Source organism: Dipodomys merriami, unplaced genomic scaffold (genome assembly GCF_024711535.1).
Source record: "Dipodomys merriami isolate MVZ:Mamm:240054 unplaced genomic scaffold, mDipMer1.0.p SCAF_319, whole genome shotgun sequence".
NCBI lineage: Eukaryota > Metazoa > Chordata > Mammalia > Rodentia > Heteromyidae > Dipodomys > Dipodomys merriami.
The window spans coordinates 338,721-358,858 of record NW_027204704.1 but is presented as its reverse complement, the minus strand read 5'-3'; positions in this window follow the sequence as shown (position 1 = coordinate 358,858).

Genomic DNA, 20,138 nt, shown 5'->3' with positions numbered 1-20,138 from the left:
CCTCCTTCACTCACTAAATTTTTCCCCCTACGTTTTTCTCTTTTGCATTTCTAATGGGTTGTTGTAAGTCACGCCCAAAGGAGGAAACTCCATTAAAATGCCTCCTGCGTTCCCTGGATGTCTTGTCTATTGACTGCATCGACAAGAAACGCCTGATTTATTATTGCACTCAAGTTTGGCCACAGTACCAACTGGATAATCGTTCTCGATGGCCCAGAGATGGGACTTTGGACTATGTCATTCTCAGAGATTTAGACGATTTTTGCCGTCGTAATGGTAAATGGTCTGAGGTCATTCATATTCAGCCATTCTTTGCTCTCCGGGACAACCCAGCCCTATGCCAATCATGCCCGGCCTTTCCACTCCTCCTGGCACGTGGAGAACCCAACTCTAGCGCAGGGCTCCCTCCGGAGCCTGATGTGCCTGACCCTCTTTTTGACTCTGCCCCTCTTCCTGCTGAGCATCTGGTGCCTTCCCCACCTTCTTCACTCTCCTCTCCTTCACCCTCTATCTCTTCCCCCCCTGCAGCTCACACCCGGTCTCACACTGGTGGCACACAACCTCCACCAGACCCCCTGTGCCCTTTGCGAGAGGTGGCAGGGGCTGAAGGTGTAATTAGGGTGCATGCGCCATTCTCAATGTTTGATATTGCTCAGATTGAGAAGCGGCTGGGATCTTATGCCCAAGATTCTAATAATTATGTCAAGCAGTTTAAGAACCTGGCTCAGACCTATGACCTTACTTGGCAGGACATATATCTAATGCTATCCTCTACCCTTACTGCTGAGGAAAAAGAAAGGGTGTGGACTGCAGCCCAGGCACATGCCGATGAAGCTCACCACCTAGATATTAACTTTCCAGTGGGAGCAACAGCTGTGCCTAGGGAAGAGCCCAATTGGAATTATCAACATAATGCTCCTGGGCGGGAAAGCAGAAATAGGATGATAACTTGCTTAGTGGCTGGCCTTCAAAAGGCAGCCTATCTCCCTGTTAATTACGACAAATTAAACCACATTACTCAAAGGCCCAATGAAAACCCAGCGGAATTTCTTGAACGCCTTACAGTAGCGCTCCAGCGCTATACAAGGCTGGACCCAGAGTCACCAGAGGCTAAGGTGGTTCTCAATACTCATTTTATTGCCCAATCAGCCCCCGATATTAGAAAAAAGTTAAAAAAGGCTGAGAACGGTCCTCAGACCCCTCAACGAGATCTGGTGAGTATGGCATTTAAAGTTTTCAATAATCGAGAGGAACAGGAGATTGCCGATAAGACAGCCCGTGAGAGGGAAAACTATCAAATCCTGGCTGCTGCCATCCGGCCTCCTCTGAGGAGACGCACCCAACAAACACCACCTGGAGCATGCTTCAAGTGTGGGCAAGAGGGCCACTGGGCGAAATTCTGTCCCTCACCACGACCTCCACCTGGACCCTGCCCAAGGTGTGGACAACAAGGACATTGGGGAGTCGATTGCCCCTCCTCACCTCCACAAGGTAGGCCAGCCCCTCCCCCACCCCGCCCACCCAGGCAGGCGGAGCCAGACCGGTCGGAGATTTTCTGCTTGGCTACAGAATGAAGGTGCCCAGGGCCACCTGCTCCCAACAACCAAACCATCACAATGACGGAGCCCAGGGTGTGTTTCTATGTAGCCGGTAAGTTAATATCTTTTCTCTTGGATACGGGAGCGACTTACTCGGTGCTATGTCAATATACAGGCAAGACTTTTCCCTCCCAGATCTCGGTGGTGGGTGTAGATGGCCTACCTACCTGTCCCCCAACTACGGGACCAGTATCATGTAAAATAGAAGACTTTCCTTTTTCACACTCCTTCCTAATCCTACCTCACTGTCCTACCCCACTCCTAGGAAGGGACTTGCTCTCTAAATTTCAAGTCTCCCTTTCATTCCATATCCCCAAACAGCCCACACCTGTTCTACTTTTATCTTTAGATGAACCTCCACCTGTAACTTCCCAACTAAATCCTTTCCCTTTACCTCCAGATCTTGTCAACCCTCTTATCTGGGATACTTCCACTCCTACTATGGCTAGACACCATACTCCTGTCCTCATTAAACTTAAAGACCCTACCCATTTCCCTGGTACTTCCCAATACCCCATTTCCCTTAGGCACAGGCAAGGTTTAAAACCCATCATCCTTCACCTTCTTAAACGAGGACTTCTCAGACCCACTAACTCCCCCTTTAACACCCCTATCCTGCCAGTAGTTAAACCTGATGGGACCTATCGCCTAGTCCAGGACCTGCGCACTATTAATGCTGCAGTCCTTCCCATTCATCCTGTTGTGCCTAACCCATATACTCTCCTTTCACAGATACCTCCTGGTACCACCCACTTCTCGGTGCTGGACCTCAAGGATGCATTCTTCACAATCCCCCTGCATCCCGACTGCCAAGATTTCTTTGCTTTTACTTGGGTGGACCCAGACACTTCAAGGGCACAACAGCTGACCTGGACGGTCCTCCCTCAAGGGTTTCGAGACAGTCCCCATTTCTTTGGACAGGCTTTATCAAAGGATCTCCTCTCTATTCAGGTGTCTCCTAGCATTGTTCTCCAGTATGTGGATGATCTTTTGCTTTGCAGCCCTTCCTTTGAGTTGGCTCGCCAACATACAGCTGACCTCCTCAACTTCCTGTTGACAAAAGGATATAGAGTCTCTCCTTCAAAGGCCCAGATAGCGAAGTCAGAGGTAACATACTTGGGTTTGTCCATAACTCCTACAGAGAGAAGAATTACCCTTGATAGAAAAGCCTACATTGAGTCTCTCTCTGTCCCACAGACCAAGGAGGACATTCTGTCTTTCCTGGGACTTGCAGGCTTCCTTCGTATTTGGATACCCGGTTTTGCTACATTGGCCGAACCTCTTTATGAGGCATCCAAAGGTTCCCTACTGGAGCCGCCAGACCCCACAAAGCCCATTGACACCCCATTTAAAGTTCTGAAGCAAGCGCTTCTTCGGGCTCCAGCACTGGCTCTACCTAACCTCAAGGAACCCTTTATACTCTATGTCACTGAGAAGTGGGGAATTGGCCTTGGGGTTCTTGGACAAATGTCAGGCCCCTCATTTAGACCTGTGGCCTACCTCTCAAAGCAGCTAGACCCAACAGTAAAAGGCTGGCCAGCATGTCTTCGAGCTTTGGCCGCAGCAGCCACCTTGGCACAGGAGAGCACAAAACTCACTTTTGGCCAACCTACTACCATTCGCTCTCCCCACAGACTAAAGGACCTTTTGTCTCATAAATCCCTGTCTTCCCTTTCCCCTTCCCGCCTACAGCTGTTTCATGTTACTTTTATTCAAAACCCTGACTTTTCACTGGAAAGCTGCTCCCCGCTCAATCCAGCCACCTTGCTTCCATCCAATTCTAACCCTCTTTCCAATTCCTGTACAGAGACCTTGGAGGAATTCACACCCCATTTTACAGGTATCTCAGAAACTCCTCTTCCTGACCCAGAAGACACCTGGTACATCGATGGCAGTTCCACATCTACCTCTTCAGGAAGCCGAGTGGCGGGCTGTGCCATCGTTAATAACTCTACCATTCTTGAAAGCAGCCCTCTGCCCCCTAGCACTACCTCACAAAAGGCAGAACTTATAGCTTTAACTAGGGCCTTAATTCTAGCCAAGGGCCGGAAGATCAATATTTATACAGACTCAAAATATGCCTATCATATTCTCCATTCTCATGCAGCAATCTGGAAGGAACGTGGCTTCCTGACCACCAAAGGGACTCCCATAACTAATGCCTCACTTATTCTTAAACTATTAGAAGCTGCTTCCCTTCCCCAACAGGTTGCGGTCATCCACTGCAGAGGACACCAGACAGGATTGGATGCCATTACAGTCGGCAATTCAAAAGCAGACCGGGAGGCAAAGCTAGCAGCCCAGAGACAACTCCAGGGACAACTTCCAGCTCCCTTGCTTCTGGTATTGCCTTCAATTCAACCCTCTTATACCCCACAGGAGATCGAGGAACTTATGCACCAGGGAGCCTCCCAGGAAGCACAGGGATGGTGGTCTCTGGAAGGACGAGTTGTTCTTCCTGAGACACAAGCAGACAGCTTTCTTTCCCAGGTTCACCAGGCGCTGCATATTGGATACAAGCCTCTCTCCCACCTTCTTAAACCTTTAATCCATTGCCCTACCCTAACTACTCGACTAAAGGCTATTACCCAAGCCTGCCCCACGTGTTCTCTTGCTTCCTCACAGGGTGGTCTCCGACCAGCTGCATTCCCCACACACCAAGCACGGGGACACACCCCAGGGGAAGACTGGCAGATAGACTTCACTCACATGCCCAGATGTAAGCGGCTGAAATACCTTCTAACTATGGTTGATACCTTTTCAGGATGAATTGAAGCCTATCCCACAACGTCGGAGACAGCTGACACTGTTGCCTCTGTCCTTATTAAAGAAATTATTCCTAGGTTTGGCTTACCCAGTTCACTTCAATCTGACAATGGACCTGCTTTCATCTCCAAAGTGACCCAACAGGTGGCATCCTCTCTAAACATCCAGTGGAATCTTCACATTCCTTATAGGCCTCAGTCTTCTGGAAAGGTTGAAAGAGCTAATGCGCTCCTTAAGACACAACTTACTAAACTTTCTCTAGAGCTCCAGCAATCCTGGCCAGAACTGTTACCCCTGGCGCTCACCCGCTTACGTGTTTCTCCCCGCAGCCCTACTTTCCTCAGCCCCTTTGAGTTAATGTATGGAAGACCTTTTCTCCTAGGTAATTTCCCTACTGACAATACCAAAACTCCACTAATAGACTACCTTCCCGTCCTAACCTTTCTTAGGCACATGCTGCGCCAACATGCTGACCAGTGTCTCCCTCAGCCTCATCAAGGCCCCTTTCCCACTCCCCCAATTTTGCCTGGTGATCAAGTGTTTCTCAAGACCCTTAATCCATCTGGTTTACACCCTAAGTGGACAGGCCCTCACCAGGTTCTGCTGACCACCCCCACAGCAGTGAAGCTCAAGGGACAGCCACAGTGGATTCACCTGTCAAGAATAAAAAGGTCTCCTGCTCCTGCCCCTTCTATGCCAACACTGACTTCGAGGTACACCTGTTCCCCCCTTGGGCCTACCAAGGTAAGGCTATCTCGCATCCCTGAAGATCCGGGTGAGTAACACTGAGCTAACTGCTCTCCTCCCCAAGGACCTCACTACCTCATCCCTTAGGTCACCTCCAAGCCATGGACATCCAATCTTTTCTTTCCAGTAATACATTTGCTTTTCATCTTTGTTCAGCCCCCTGCCTGAGAAGACTTCCTCCAGACTTCATCTAAGAGACTCGCTTCTTGCAGACATCATGGAACTGGCAGCCCTGGAAGCAGTCACCTCCTACTAGGTCACCTCTCTTTCCCCCCCCTTTCCTTTTTCAGCCATGCTTCTCCACCATGCTGGGTGGGGCTACAGTTCAGTAACTTCTTTTCCTGCCTGAATAGCGCATGGTGTTCTTTTCACCTACCCAATAAAACCTAGAATTTCCTAACCACCTAACTACCCCTTTTGTGTGAACCAAAGTGCCTTGACACCATGCAAGATTTTTCACCAATACCATTTCTGGCCTTCACATCCACGTCCACACCACTTCTCTACTCTGGTGAGTGAAACTACTCTACGGCTCTCTGTCACTCAGTCTCTGTCCAGATGTGGCGCCATGCCAGAGAGCTCCTACGGCCTTTAGCTGAAAGGCGGTCACCTCTGAAGCCGAGGACGCTTGGCTTTGGGGGCTTGGCCATTTCTCTCTAGAGGGCTCTGGGGGAAGTCGGGACGCCGCTTCTGCCTGGTCAGCTCTTCTTCACTCACCAGACTGACTCTACTTTTTGGCTTGTGCCCTGAAGAGTGTGACGCAGGCTGGGTCCCGGGGACCCCCCCTCTAGGTTCCCTCTCAAAGGCTAGCCATTCTAGGTTTAAAAATTGTCAGAATTTCCATTTGTTCAGGTTTCTGTCAATGCCTCATGAAACTTCTCCAGACTCCGTCCAACAGACTCGCCTCCTCCAGACTTCATCGAGGAATCAACACCCAAGTGACAGCTGCAGCCTGCTGCCTTCTCCCAGCATGGACCACATCCCAGCCTTTTACCCCTACGACGCCCCTTGCCAGCAGGAAGTAGCCAGAGAGAGTCTTCGCCCTTTTTCATAATTATCAAAAGGCTGGAATGTAAGGTCCATTCCTGGACTACGAACAGACCTCGCCCAGTACCTGCGTTACCCAGGCAACTGGGATACCTGGAAGAGGTCACGTCCTCATCTGCTGAGGTCACATCCTAACCTGATGTGGCCACACCTTTCTCCCACCTGATCCCACTTCCCTTTACCTGGACACACCCTTCCCCGCCCCTACCCTATATAAGGCCTAAACCGCCGCAAGACCGCCCCTTTTTTTCCTTTGCCAGCTGCGTGGAGTGCCAACCTTGCCTGGTCCCAGCAGGTCTACTGAATAAACCTACCCCTTACCTAAATACCACGTGCGTGGTGCAGTTCTTACTCGGCTACCTCTTTTTAAAAACCTAACAAAGACCACCCAGAAAATGGATATATATGGGGAGAATTGGCTACACTGGCTTTTTGGGTCTTAGTTCTAATAATGAACTTGAGGTTATGAGATGGCGTTGCTTATACATTTGTGTTTATTCAATGCCTGCCTTCTGCTGAATGTAAATTATATCTCTGTTTTGTCTTAAATTTTTTAATACATCCCCTCTTACTTTACAAAGGTATTCACAGCCACTAAACTTATACCTGGGTCATTTCCCATTGCTGTAATGTATATACTGGCATAAAATAGTGATCTTGTTAGGTAAATGTACAGCATAATACTTCTGGTGATTTGGATTTCACAAAATCTAACAATTAATTTTCCAGAAACTCCCCAATTCTATCTATTAAATCAAATGAGATTTTATTATTTTCCTGAATTTTGCATTTCATTTAAGGATTTTATGTTTTGTTATGTTGTTGGTCCTGTGGCTTGACCTCACAACCCCGGCACTGTCTGTGAGCATTTGCTGTGCTCTATTTGCCTTTCCTTTATTAATTTCTTCAGGTAACTAGTGAAAAGTTCCCACACAGCGATTCTTATCAACCTGGCACATCACCTCCATTTCCCTTCAAAGAGATAGTGGTTAGGGGGGTCAGGGATGAATGCAGGAGAGATAGAAGAGTGAAGTTTAGGCTAGGCTATGTTGATGTGAAGCTTAATCACTTGCAAACCAGTCTGCTTTTGTCTTTTCAATTTGCATGTGAAAATGTCTTTAGAATTCTTACCTCTTCTCTGATCTTAACAGTTCCTCTCAGTAGCTTTAGGCTACATATCTAAGGGATCTCAGACTTGTCTTCTCAGACCTTATCCATTAAAATGTGCAATAAATCATTTGTCTCCTGCCACAATGCCATCAGAGCACAAGCAAGGCTCTGAGAGCCAATGGGATGATAATTAAGGAGACAGAGAGATGGCTGATGACACAGTTCTGCTATATTTCTCAAATGCTTGAGTAATATTGGTCTAGACCCACTGTGCCCAAAAGTGCAAACAGCACACATCTTTCCTCATTCTATTTTAATACATCTTTTCCACCCAAGCCTCCTGTCAGTTAAAGCCCCAGGCCAAAACCTAGAACACACACTTCCTCAAACCAATAAAGGGCAAGGACTTGCAGCCCTGAGGGTGGGAGTCAATGGCCCTGAAGCCTTTGCTCACATTTTGTCTGCTCCTGGCAGGCACCCCAGGGTCTACAACAGTCTCCCTCTCTCTTATCAGAGAACCTACACTTGTCTCTTAGATGTTTATTGTGATTTTTTGTAATCCCTTCCATAAAAAATAATTGGGAAAGACTGGATTGGAAACTTTCACGTTTGATTTTAGTGTATGGGTTCTCCATGTCTCTATTGTGGACCAGAACTATTCCTCAAGAAAATGGGAATCAAAGAGCATATTTGAATGTATAGACTTCAACTTAAAAGCACCTCTAACAATATAAAGAAAAAATAATTTCATTCTTTAAAACTAAATTCCTGGGAAGTGGCACTGTGGCTCAAGTGGTATGGTAGAGTGCTCGCCTTGAGCTGAAGAGCTGAGGGACAAGTGCTCAGGCCCAGAGTTCAAGCCCCACAACCAAAAAAAAAAAAAAAAAAATTCCTCCCTAAAACTAAATTCCTGTGAGATAAAGAGATAAAACTGGGGTGCTTCCAAGAGTACCTATGAAATGTAGTTTTCTTTTCTTTTCTTTTCTTTTCTTTTTCTGTTAGTCATGGGGCCTGAAGTCTGGGCCTAGGTACTGTTCCTCGGCTCTTCAGCTCAAGGCTAGTGCTCAACCACTTAATCCACAGTGCCACTTCTGGCTTATTCTGCTTCTGTGGTGCTGAAGAATGGAACACAGGGCCTCATGCATGCAAGGCAAGCACTCTACCACTGAACCATCTTCCCATCCCTGAAATATGGTTTTCATTGTTCAAGCATACATTTGCGATGAATTTCTTTATTCCTTTTTCCTTTTGTTTTGTTTTGTTTTGGGTCATGCCACTTAAACTGTGAGCCTAGGAACCATCCCTTAGCCCCTCAGCTCAAGTCAAGTGCTCTACATTGTGAGCTAAAGCACCAATTCTGGTTTTCTGGTTTTTATTGGAGATAAGTGTCTCACAGACATAGCTGCCCAGGCTGACTTTGGATGCAATCCTCAGGTTTCAGCCTTTTGAAGAGCTAGGATTAAAGACATGAGGTACCAGCACCTAACTTGCATTTCTTTTCTTTTATGTCCCAGCCTTGGGGCTTGAACTCAGTGCCTGGACACTGTCCCTAAAGTTTTGCTCAAAACTAGCACCCTACTCCTGGAGCCACAATTTCACATTTGGCTTTTTCTATGTATGTGGTACTGAGGACTTGAACCAGGGCTTCATGCAGGTTAAGTAAGCACTCTACCACTGTTTCAGGACAGCCACAACACCAACAGTGCTCTGGAAGGACAATGGGATGATAATGGAACAGACTGAGAGAAGGCCAATGATGAATCTCTCTTTATTCCAGCAATAACCTTAGCTATAGGCACTTTCTAGATCTGTCCAGTGCTTGCATCACATTTTTGAAGGACTCACTGTGCGAACAAGTGCAGACCATATGCATCCTTCCTCATTCTATTTCAACCAAGAACAATTCAAAAATAATGTATGAAGTAAATTCTATTTAAACTAGTATAATAAACATAATACTTAGAAATAAATGTTTCAAAAATGTAAGCAAGAACAATGACAACTATGGGACACAGCTAGTCCAGGAAGCACCCATTTTTACCTGATCCTTATGTCTTGCTTCTCAGTAACTTTCTTTTAACTTTTACAGAAAGAAAGCATTATTTTTACTTCATATTTTATAGGTGTTCGCCGTCTATTCATCCAAAAGTGCCTCACAATCTCCATTTTCATGAGGAAAAGCTCAGGTCCACTAAAAGAGGGATGGAAAACCCTTACAGTGGAGGAATGAATATCAGGCATGAAAATTTCCTACACAATCCTTCCAAATCATGATGGGTGGAAAGGATCATCAACAATCACAACAACCCCTTAAGAGACAAGCTTAGAATGTCTGATATGAGGGAGGGAGGCAAAAGATTTATTCCATAGTGTAATGGATACAGTCTGGGAAGACAAGTCTGAGGACCCCTAGATATGTGGCCTAGACATGCTGACAGGAGCTTCTAGATTCATAACCTCAATTATATTAAAAGAACTAAGAAATAAAAAACCAAATATACAATGCTCCTAATACATTTGTGTTTTTAATTGGTCTCATAATATTTATGTTGGTAAAATGAATTTTCAAGAAGAAACTCACCTAAGTTCCCGCAGCTGGGAGAGAAAGGTTCCCATGCATCCTTGCACACTTAGGATCAAACGTCTTGTGCCAGTCAAAACCCTGTAACAAGCCGACTTCCTCTAGGTGAATTGTGCATCGCATTCTGGGAATTGTAGTTTCTTGTGTGTGGGTGGGGGAGAGAGGGGAGGAGTAATCAGAGTAGGTGGGGGAGGGGGGGGAAGAGGCACCAATGCCACCTTGCCCAAAGTTCTTTTTAGTTTGTAAATTAGGGTTTCTTTTCTTTTGCCTTGCTGCTGGAAGTACTCTGAAGTACAGCTTTGCACTCCATAGTCAGAGCCAAGAGGTAGAAGCACAGCTTCTCTTTTTCAGGGGAACTTGGGAGCTGAAACTTGAAGCAATGTGAGGCTCCTAGCCAGATTCTGCCCTTCCCATCTTTCCCCGGTCTCGGGTGGATGATATTTTAGGGCTCATGGGTTTGTGCTGCCATTAGCAATTGTTCCTCCAGGTGCCAGAAAGTGGCTACAAACCTCTGATTTTCGAGACAAGGAGAGTCAGGAGTTGTGCGTTTATACTCCTGACCCTAGAGATTCTGGTACTCACCCATGTGATTTTATAAACTTGCTTTTTGTGAATTGAAGCCAATGAATGGTAAACATTCCTTGAAAATGTCTTATATAAACCATACTGATCCTCTTTTCATTATCTGAATTTCCTATGGATTTTGAAACTTTCTAAATGCTGCTAGCACAGATATACTCCAATTGATGTGTCTGTTCTGACAAATTACAATTTCTCCACTAATATATTTAGCCTATTTTACATCACTTAAAATGAGAGAGACTGGCTGGGCAGTTGGTTCAGTGGTAAAGTGCTTGACTTGCTTGAATGAAGCCCTGGGTTTGAGAGCTCAGAACAAAAAAGCCAGAAACAGCCAACAGTGTACTGTGGCTCAAGTAGTAGAGTGATAGATTTGAGCTGAAGGTCAGAGGGACAGTGCCCAGGCTTAGAGTTCAGGCCTCACAAAGACAAAAAAAATGAGAGAGGTTTCCTCTACATCTACACCAAAAGCAATTGTTAAAATATGATAATTATTAAATATAACAAATGTTAAAAATATGTTAAAATTTGAATACAATACAATGCCCTTGATATGTGTCTGCCTGTCCTGATTCTTGAACTCAAGGTCTGGAAACTGACCTTGAAATTATTTGGTTCAATGATAATGTTCTGCCTCTTAAGCCGCATTTGCACTTCCCACTACTTTGGTATTTTATAGGACATAAGACTCTCAGACTTTCTTATCACCCTGGCTTAAATCAGTGATCCTTGTAGGGTTTCTTCATGTCCATCACAGGGGACCACAAGCAGGCACGGGAGAAAGATTATTATAAGGTTTATTAGAAGGACCATATTTCCCAGGACAGGGAGCACAAGCATTTGTCCCTCTTCAGGTTGCAACACAATCTGAGGGGCAGGAAGTGAGTTAAGTACATGCTCAGGTGTGTCTGAGATGAGAGGGAGTGGCCAGCTGTAGGGAGGGAAGTCTAGGTCTGGGAGGAGCTCAGTTCTGGGTGGAGCTGAGCACTAAAGGTTGGGATAATACTAACTTTCCTCAGATCTCAGCATTCTGAATACCATAGATTGCAGCTATTAGACATGATAGCCCAGTTAAAATGCTCTTTTTAAAATTCAGATTATATTCTAATGAAATAATATGAAATAGAAAACTTGAAAATTTTAAGGCAGAATGTTCAGTCACTAATGTGTATGAGGACAGTCCAAATCCCAAAAGACAGAAAATGCCCCCACCTTGAAATCTGTAACACTCCTGATCTTAAGTATTGTGAATGTGAACACTTAGTCTATAATAAATTGTTTTAAGTTTTTCAAAATAAGAAAACATTCTTGTGACAGAAAAACCCAGTAGTAATGTGCAAGTATTGCTTTTAAAGGATTCATAGTGTCTTTCTGAGCAAAAACAACCTCAATGATGTATACAGAATAGATTTTCACTTTTTGTATATGTCACTGTAAAGGTGATGTATTTTATATTAACAATTACCATTCTACATAATTGTAAAAATTACATCACTACTCGATAACAGAATATCCTGTGTAATCAACCAATAAGTACAAGCAAAAGCACATCGGGATATAATTTGTTGGTTTTAATTTTGATGGATCTACATTTTGGGGTGTATTTTCTGTTAATGTTGTTTAGTAACACATAAGACTTCAATTTACTAGTGCCTTGGCTGGGGATGGTTGACTGGGATTTTGTCACTCCTCTGACCAGCATTTTATGTTGCATCTTTATTAGGCCCTGTATCTCCAGCAGAATGGTCATGATTCTTAATATGACTACTGAGGAAAGTGAGGGACTTCTCAATCTGTGTTTATATCATCATTACTGAGGTACCTTTGGCCAAAGCAGGTTCAAACTCAAATTGCAAGTCATTGTACAAGGTATGCTAATTATTTGCATAAAGGATAATGTGCCATATGACAACCATTACTGAAATATTATAAAACAAAAAATATGTGTTGTATATATTTTATCTCTATAACTTTGTGTGAAAATACTGTTCCTAACATACATGTCTTTGAATATGTAAATAAATGAGGTAGAGTACAAATAATCAATGGAATCCTAAGATACCTTGACCTTAATAGAAAAATAGTTTATATATCCCTAGATGTATTTCAGTGGTAATTACTTTTAGTGAACAGGTGGCATGTTTTCCTTTTTTGGGTTAAATTTTTCAAGAATCTTTTGTAGGAGCTTTAGTTTTCTTTTCTGTTTTTTTGGGAGGTGCGGGATCTGGTGGTGGGGCCTGAACTCTGGGCCTGGGCCCTGTACCTTAGCTCTTCAGCTGAAGCCTAGCGCTCTACTACTTGAGCCACAGTGCCACTTGCAGCTTTTTTCTTTTTGCTTATGTGGTGCTGAGGAATCGAACCCAGGGCCTCAGGCATCCAAGGCAAGTGCTCTACCACTTAACCACCTTCCCAGCCCCCGTGCATATGTCTTTAGTGGACACTTTAATGCTCTTCTTAAGACAGGAATGATGCTTCTCCCATAGGAAGGCTTTTCCAGCCCACATATCATGTTTTGAGCAGGAACATCTAGGGGAAAATCCCACAGGTTCTTTTCTGACTCCCTTATTTGCCTTCACTCCTAGCCATGGTTCCAGAATCTTTATTCATTGTCAACAGCAAGAAAGAATGAAAGGATCTCTAGTGAGATTCTTTTATTTCTCACTTTGTTTGACATTCCATTTTATGAATCTAAGGGTGTCCAAGATTGAAGAAAAGAAAAGAAAAGAAAAAAGAATCAGCTTCAGGAACATGTTTCTAAAAATGCTAAAGATGTAGGTGGACACCAGTGGCTCACACCTGTAATCCTAGCTACTCAGGAGGCTGGGAGCTTAGGATCAGGGTTCAGAGCCAGCCCAGGCAGGAAAGTCTGTGAGACTGTTATCTCCAATAAACCACTAAAAAACCAGAAGTGGTGCTGTGGCTCAAGCTATAGAGCGCTCGCCTTGAGCTGAAGAGCACAGGGACAGAACCATAGCCCAGAGCTGAAGCCCCAGGACCGAAAAAAAAAAAAAAAAAGCTGAAGATGGCTTGGAGATTTAGCAGATTATAAAATCTGTCATTCTAAGTTAAGTGCTGATTTGCTTCAATTTGTTTCTACTTTTTCTAGTGTGAGAAAAAGTTGTCCCACTAGTTATGTGATTTAGTGACACCTAGGAGATGACTTCTCATAGAAGATGAAGGATGGCTAGCAACTGCTCAGACATCGCATCCTCATATGTAATATTAAACTATCCTAATGAAATTTTACTGGATTTGCTGAAATAGTGTGGTCAAACATAACTTCAAATATTCTACAGGACTGAGTGAGCTATAAGTACTTCAATTAATCTCTGTAAATACTCTTGGACTGCTTTGTGCTCTTTGTTTTACTTGAAACTTAGGCTGAGCTTGATGGTATTTATAGAAATCTCTGTTTTTCTCTATGGTGTTCTCATAGGAGTTCTCTTTCCTATTTTCCCAATTCATTCTATTTTTCATGTTTATTAGCTTTTTTTCTTTCTTTTGTATTACATTTATTTATTGTGAAAATACCATAAAGGGAGGTTACAATTACATGGGCAAGATAGTGAGTACATTTCTTATCATGCATTGTTGCCTCCTCCTTCGTTTCCCTTTACCATCCTTCTTTCATCTTTTTTTTTTTTTTTCAGTTGTAGGTCTGGAACTCTGGGCCTAGTCGCTATACTTAAACTCTGCAGCTCAAGGCTAGTACTTTACCAGTGGTGCCACATCGCCACTTCCAGGTTTCTAGTGGTTAACTGGAGATAGGAGTCTCACAGATGGTCCTGCCTGGGCTGGGTTTGAACCTCTATGCTCAGATCTCAGCCTCCTGAGTAGCTAGGATTACATGCATGAGCCACCACCATGTGAGTTCACTAGCTTTATTTCTCTCTTCTCTTGTTGTCTATTTTTCTCTGTCTCTTTTTCTCTTTCATTCTCTCTGCTTCTCTTTCCTCCACTTGTCTCTTAATTTTTCTTTTCTTCAAATGTTTTATCTGGGAAGTAGCTTCTCTTACTGATCAGTTTTCTTTTGGTGACATGGCTCTTAGAATTGACATTTTTGTTATTCATTATACAATAAAATTGTTGCTAAACATAAAATAATTTGAGTTTCCAGATTCTATTATCTGTCTCTGGTTTAACCTTATTTGATGTGGTTCCTGCAGTTTTCCTTTTTCTTCTTGCTCTGCTTGAATATTTGCATTCACTGATGTTATAACATAGAAGCTTGTTGTGAAAATAAACATACAGTGACTATAGTTTTGGTATTGGAAATATCACTAATGGAAAATTCTGACATACATTTGCTAAGTAATAAACTTTAATCTCAGGAACGTCAATACTAAATAGCATGTGTGGCAATGTATCCTTAGGAATCTAGTGGAAGAAATGGTTCAGGAATATGTGACACACTTGAGCAATAGTCAGTGAAATCATCTGCAAAACCTACACAGATTATAATAATTTGTATTTTTGTCCATGTGTGTTTGTTATTAATGCTATTTGTAGTGTGTATTTCCAACTAAACACTGTTTGAGCATGTGTTCAAACACTTTCAGTTTGTTTATTATTTTAGTAGGTAAAATAGATATGTTTGTCACCCATATGTCTTCACAGAATCCAAAATTTGATTTTTCCATGTTTCTTTGGATGATAGGTCTAGCTATGTAGTCCAGCAAGCTCTTATTTGTTAAATAAGTTTATTTATTGTGAAAATACCATACAGAGGGGTTACACTTACATGAGCAAGATAATGAGTACATTTCTTATTAAGCATTGTTGCCTTCTCCTTTGTTTTTCCCCTACCATCCCGGCCCTCCCATTTCCTGGACTACACTCCCCCACCCACCTCCAAGCAAGCTCTTCATCTTTACTCTTTTTTTTTTTTTTTTTTTTTTTTTGTCGGCCGTGGGGCTTGAACTCTGGGCCTGGGCGCTGTCCCTCAGCTCTTCAGCTCAAGGCGAGCGCTCTACCACTTGAGCTACAGTGCCACTTCAGCTCTTCATCTTTTTATGTAACCTAGGCTGGCAAATAATCTTTCTTGAGTTTCCCAAGTCCAGGGAGAATAGTTGTGTTTCAGACTGTGTGTGGCTACATTAGCCATTCTTATGTGTAGAGTTCATTGATAAAACACTGGGCCACACTGTTGTGAAGCCATTCCATCCATCCATCTACAACACTTATCATCTTCCATCTGTGAAGCTATTTGATCATTGAATAGGCAGCCCCTGTTCCTCTCTATCCCAGTCTCTGGAATCATCCTACATTTGGGCTCCACAAGTTTGTTGATCCTTGGAAGCTCAGTAAGGGAAATTATACCATGGCTGCTCCTTTATGATTGGTGTGTTTTATTTAGCTTATTTTACTTAAAGTTCATCCCTGCCATAAAATGTAGTAAAGTTTTCTCCTTTGAACACATTTATTGTTTTACATGCTTCAATGTTTTACTTATTGTGAGTAGATTTTGAGAAGTGATTCTCCAAGCATTTGTTGTACTCCCTGCTTTATCTGCTGTTGCACACAAGCATAGAAATGCTGGACCATATTCCTATATAATTCTATGTTTAGTTCTTTTTAGGACTCTTCGTACCATCTTTGATAGATTATTTGTTTGTTTGTTTGTTAGGTCGATCAAGGGGCTTGAACTCCAGGCCTGAGCCGTACTCCCTCAGCTCTTTAGCTCAAGGCTAGCGCTCTACCACTGGAGCCACAGCACCACTTCTGGTTTTCTGGTGGTTTTATTGGAGATAAGAGTTTCACGGATTTTCCTGCCCATGCTGGCTTTGAACCGTGATCCTCAAATCTCAGCCTTCTGAGTAGATATGATTACAGGTGTGAACCATGGATACCTGGCTTCATCTTTGATATTTTTATATACATGACAGAAATGCACCAAGGTTCACATCCTTTTCACATCTTTCCTAGATTTTTTGAGACTTTGGGAATATTTTGGTTGTTTTTATTTAAAACTATGTCCATACTAGCATGTATCAAGTGTTATTTTATTGGAATTTTGATTTGAATTTTTCTCATGACTACTGATATTAAACTACTTTTATATTTTAATGTACTACATATGTATATCATTTTTAGAAAAATCTCTTCAATCTTTTTCCAACTTTAAAATTAGATTTTGTTGTCTGGGTTACTTGAAGGATTTTCTTTATATTTTCTAATTCATATTGGTTAGCAATCCATTTAGAGATATATGCAAATATTTCTCACGTACATGTTTTTTTTTCCTTTATTGGTAGTGTTTTTCAATATACAAGGTTTTCATTTGTATTTATTTATTAGTTATTTATTTATATATTGTAGGTCATGAGGCTTGAACTCTGGGCCTGAACACTGTCCCTCAGCTCTTAAATTCAAGACTAGCACTCTACCACTTTGGCCACAGCACCACTTCTGGTTTTCTGGTGATTTACTGGAAGTAAGAATTTCACAGCTATACTTGCCCAGGCTGACTTTGAGACCCGATCTTCAGATCTCACCCTCTTGAGTACGTAATATTACAGGTGTGATCCACCAGAGACTCACATTGTTTGTTTGTTTCTTTGTTTTTTCCAAGAGGTAGTTTTGGAGTTTTATTTATGGGGTTACTGTCAAATCTTGCTTTAGTTTTTTTTCTTTTCTTTTCTTTTTTCTCAGCAGTGAGTCCTGAACTGTAGGCCTGGGTGCTGTCACTCAGCTCTTCAGCTCATGGTGAGTACATTACAGATTGAACCAAAGGAACATTTCCAACATTTTGCTTATGTGGTACTGAGGAATTAAACCCAGGGCCTTATGCATGATAAGCACGCGCTCTACCACTGAGCAATCTTCCCAGACCAGTTACTGTCAAATCTGATGCCATGAAACTTTCCTCCCCATCTCTCTTCTCTTCTTTTCCCTTTTCCTCTTTTCCCCTCCACTCCACTACTCTCTTGTCCTCTCTCCTTCCTTCTTTTTCCTGACCTTTTGCTTCCCTTCTCTCCCTCCTCCACTCATCTTCTTTTCCCTTTATATTTGAGATGAAGACTTGCTAGTATCATTACAGTTAGGTTTCTAACTTAGAAACACAGTAATAAACATAGCTCATGGTTTTCTTGAGCTACTATTGGAGCTTGAACTTCAGGTCTCATATTCAGTCAACTTCCTCACTCACTGTTGGCACTATCACTTGAGCCATACCTCTAACCTGTTCATTAGCTGCTTAGTTTGAGTTGTCTATCCAGGCTGGCTTGCAGACCTCAGTTTCCTCCTTAGTAGCTAGGCTAAAATGACAGTCTGAGCAAGAAGTACTTGCCTTGATTTTTCTTACTTCAACATTTAACATTAACACTTAATTGGATAATACAATGAAATAGTTTATTGTTTCTGGTTTATGTAGAGTTATTTTGCAACCTAAACTGAAATAGTTTATCTTTCAAATTAAGTGTTGTATTGTTTTTCTAACAACTGTACCTGTTCTACCTGTGGTAGATTTTCTTCACTAAGCAGATCGTTTATGCTGGAGGTATTGTTTTATAATTAATGTAATTTAATCTTATTATGGAGGTGATGTATAGAGAGATATGTCATGAGTGAGGTAAAAAATACCCTTCGTTTCATACAATGTCTTCCATGCCTTCATTCTCTCCCAATCTCTCCTTCTTATCTCTACTCTTGAGTTGTATATTTTACTTTCATCACCCTATTTCCCTCACATTCTATGACTCTGCCACACCCACCAGAAGATATACATGTGAATACACCATACATAATTGAAAGCAATTGTTTTTATTTCACAAGTGAAGAAAGTAGCTCTCTTTAATAAATCACAATGATAGCAGACATACATTTTTACATATTCATTCTAGTTTCCTTCTGTTTATTTTACTGTTAGATTATTAGAAACATATTGTTGGATTTTTTTGTATTTATATCATAGATTTATTTGTCATACTGATTTCTAGACAATCTGTCTTCAGATCTATTGTCAGTGTGTCTGTCTTGGTAAATATAACTGCATAGTGCTTTATAAACAGCATTTAGTAAAGATAATGCTATCCCTGTGTGTGTATCTAGTGACCATTTGTCTAGTTATACAGTCATTAAGAGGAAAATTACTTCTCCAATCATAATGACAGATTAAAGAAATTATCATTCTTTGTCTTTTTAATCATGTCTTTGTAGACTTTACTTTTCAGAATAGAACTTGTTATACAGATTTATAATTTGCCTGTTATTATCAATGCTCCGTATCTGTGGTAACACAATTTGTGCTGAGGTTCCTTTCCTTTCATATTATGACTACTTGTATTTTTCAATAATGATTGTTGCTTATGGTATGTTTATATTGATTTAATTTTATTTCTTGATAATTAATGTACGTCTGTTTGGCTTATTGAGTTTTTTGAGTATGTTTTCTTCTGTTCAAATCAGACAGTACCTGATATATTTACTATTTTTATATTACAATATTAACATGGTTTTATTTTAGTGATTACTTTGCTATTTATTATGTTTGTCTCATCTGACATGTATTTCTTAGTTTGCTTTCATGCAACTTGCACACATCGTTCTATACCATGCAAATCACCTCTCATATAATCTCCAGAGAATCTTCTATACACTGCAAATCACCTCTGATACCTATTACAATTTAAATCCTACTAAATAGTTGTTACAATTCATTGTTCATAGGATAATACCAGTTTTTTCAAAGATTGCATGTTTACTATAGGTGCCATACTTTGTCAAGTCTTTGGGTTTTATGGTTTGTTGAATCTGTGCAACAAACAAATATGTAAGGCCTAAAATATTCCTTTAAAAATGTTACTGTAGGGGCTGGAAAGGTGGCTCAGTGGAGAGTGCTTGCCTTGCATGCATGAGGCTCTGGGTTAGGTTGCTCAGCACCACATAAACAGAAGAATCTGAAAGTGGTGCTGTGGGTTCAGGAGTAGAGCATTAGCCTTGAGCTGAAGAGCTGAGGGACAGAGCCCAGGCGCAGAGATCAAGCTGCATGAATAATGAAAAGAAAAAAATACCACAAATAACATAGTGCATATAATAATATTTAAAGGTGCTAGACACCAGTGTCTCAGGGTAGTAAACCTGAGACCTGAGGATTGAGATTTCATCCAGCCCTTTCAGAAAAGTCAATGAGACTCTTATCTACAATTAATCACCTAAAAATCCAGGGGTAGAAATTGATAGATGGCTCCAGTGATAGATCATTAAGATAAAATGGTCAGGGACAGCACTCAATGAGATCAATACCTAATATTGGTATATTATACTGGGTTATATGGAAATAAATGCTACTTTTCAAAAGTGGTTGGAATTGTGCAAAAATGCATATTGTTCAATAAGTAATGAAATCAATGAAATCAATCGAGTAATCAATCAAGTAATGAATTCAATACCTGGCTTATGTAACTTTGACATACATACATGCATCTATGTGTATATATATATACACACATATGTATATGTACATAGATGTATATATGTATATACATGTATATATACACATATGTATATATGTATATATATACATATGTATATGTACATATATATGTATATATAGACATACATATGTATGTATGTCCAGATGTATATGTGTATATATCACCTTTACAATAATTTTTTGGGGGGGGGGCTGGTCGTAGGGCTTGAACTCTGGGCCTGGGCGCTGTCCCACAGGTCTTAAGATCAAGGCTAGCATTCTACCACTTGAGCCACAG